Source organism: Montipora foliosa, chromosome 6 (assembly GCF_036669935.1).
Source record: "Montipora foliosa isolate CH-2021 chromosome 6, ASM3666993v2, whole genome shotgun sequence".
NCBI lineage: Eukaryota > Metazoa > Cnidaria > Anthozoa > Scleractinia > Acroporidae > Montipora > Montipora foliosa.
This window is the reverse complement of record NC_090874.1, coordinates 59,286,560-59,289,303: the sequence shown is the minus strand read 5'-3', so window position 1 is coordinate 59,289,303 and position 2,744 is coordinate 59,286,560.

Genomic DNA, 2,744 nt, shown 5'->3' with positions numbered 1-2,744 from the left:
CTTATGTCACACGGAAAACAAGCCGGTGAACGGATAGAGGGCATTTTACACCTCATGCGCTTAGCTTCGCATGAGTAATTACACCGTTAAAAGGTCAAGGAGCAGAAAACCGAGTTATCATAATGCATTGTGTTAAGTAATGTTTCAAATACGAGCAGGAGTGTATTATCGGGTTTAAAACCACGAGGTTAGACCCGATAAAACACATGCTGCGAGTTTTTTGAACGGCTTCAAAAACATTCCCGAAAAAGCGTGTGTCAATAGATTTCATAACAATTATGCTTTCGTGAATGTTGGAAATATGCATACGAGAAAAACATTTTAGATATAAATTAGTAAGCAAGAAAATCAAATCTCACAGGTGTTTTGAACTTTTCCTCTACTAACCGAAGAGGACACATGGCGTCCTGTTCCAGAGCTTTTCGGAAGCCTAAAAATGCCGAGGAAGAGAGGAAATTAAGTATTGTCTAATATGCCTTTACCAGATTACTGTACTAATGGCATAGAGAATTTTTCCAGATCTGTATTTAACAACTGTACTATTAATTTTGTTTAAAAGTCAACTTACTGTGTGTGAAATTAGTTGAAACAACATTAAATATGCACCCACCATTTGTTGTGTCAGTTGCGTGTTGATAATTAATTAACATTCATAAGTCACGTGTAGATAAAACACCGCATACTAATAAGGATGAGATTTATCGATATAAAGTCACTACACGTGATGTATTATCAACAATTTGATGGGTCAATGAGCTTATGAATTATTAATGAGTTTTTGAATGCAAGAAGAAAAGCTGTTCAAGGATCCGACCTGTGATACCATCTTAAAAGCTCTTTTTCTATTGACCTTTTTTAGCATTTTTTAACTCAACAGTACATCTTTCAGCAGGTTTTTTGAGTAATCCCCTACCCCCTGTCCCACGTAAAGTTACAGTCGTGTGTAAATGTATGCAAGCATAAATTTCCATGCACTTATGTCACACGGAAAACAAGCCGGTGAACGGAGGGCATTTTACACCTCATGCTCTAAGCTTGCGCATGAGTAATTACACCGTTAAAAAGTCAAGGAGCAGAAATCCGAGTTATCATAATGCATTGTGTTAATGCAAGAAGAAAAGCTGTTCAAGGATCCGACCTGTGATACCATCTTGAAAGCTCTTTTTCTATTGACCTTTTCAGCATTTTTCAGTCGACAGTCTCAGACCAGGAAGTGGATCAAACTTACGGTAAGCTCTCTGCTGTAATGTTTGAAGTCTTATTAGAACAATTAAGATTTCCTTCCGAAGAGTTTTAGCTCTCCTAATGACTGTTGGAATGGATCTTGAATTCGTCCGCAAAGTGAAGTCATTACAGCAGTGTTTTTCAACAAAAATAATTCAGTGCTCATTGGCTCTATTGTTTGTCCACAACGAATTGTACCTTTCATCAAAAGTATCACGATGTTTTCTACCTTTAGATTTCTTGCAAACCAACGTGCAACGGTCCATGTTTTAATTAAATTGATTGAGTCCCAAGATTTTAATCATTGCAGAAGATGACTTTTTGATGCAAAACCAGACTTTAGAAGGCACTTCAATGTCTGGCCCAAAAACGTTTTATTACCGATAACTTTTCGCTACGTCAGAGTTCCGATCCCGTTACGGTGGCATTGATACTTTTTGGCCACTTTGCCACAAAAGTCGTTTAAGAGCGACCCTATTTGTTTCTTCTTTCTTCCTCCGTCGATGCTCCGTTTTACGGATATTTAAAGTTTCAGCTACACGGATCAGAGGAAAGTCGAAACAGACTTCAAATGAGCCGGAGATCGAACTGGCGACCTCCCGCTCAGAAGGCCGAGTACTAACTGAACGATATTCGCCTGTCTCTTAAATCTCCGAAGTCGCTTGTGTAAATAAGTGCTCTGGATATTAGACGATTTCGATCAATGGTCTTTAGTATGAAATGTCTCTCAATCGACAAAAACGAAACTATACTGCTCTAGGCTGTACAAACGGCACGGTAAATAATTTAGGCCTGCAAATTCTCGACTCTCGACAAGCATTCCCCATGCGAAACTACTGGGTGGCAAAAAAATTTGAATTAGGAACAACTCGTAAGCAATGTTCCTAAAGCCCCTTATGGGCTACTCCGACCATTGCGCAAAGTCCAAATTTCAATATTTCCGTCTCCGCCAAAGACTCTAGTTATGATGTATACTTGACTTGAGACTCACTTAGCTCTCCCTTACCATCCTATTTTACTTAAATGTCTCCAGAGGATTCAATAAGCCGCTGCAAGCTCTGTCCATGGAAAATATGTGAAAAACTTTTGATCAATGACATAATTGATTTAAATTTGCTTTCTTCTTTTCTTCAACCTAGCTAAATGTTTTATTATGTGCATATCCAAGCAGAAAAACCCACTTACTGGAATATATACTTTTTGCAATGCTATTTTAACCTATGTTGAACTGCACTCCTATTTGGGAGTCACACTGGATTCAAATTTGAGGTTGAACAAGCATCGTCATGAAATATCTTTCAAAACAACTAAGACTTTACCAAAAGTACCTTGTATAAGACACTTTGACCAAAACTGGAATATGCTTCAATTGTTTGGGATCCGTATTATCAGTGTGACGACATAGATAAGTTGAAGAACACACAATGGGCGGCTGTTCGTTTTTGTAAAAGCGACTACAGATATACATCGAGTGTTACCTCAATGATTAGAGACCTGGAATGTGAATCTCTAGCTATCTC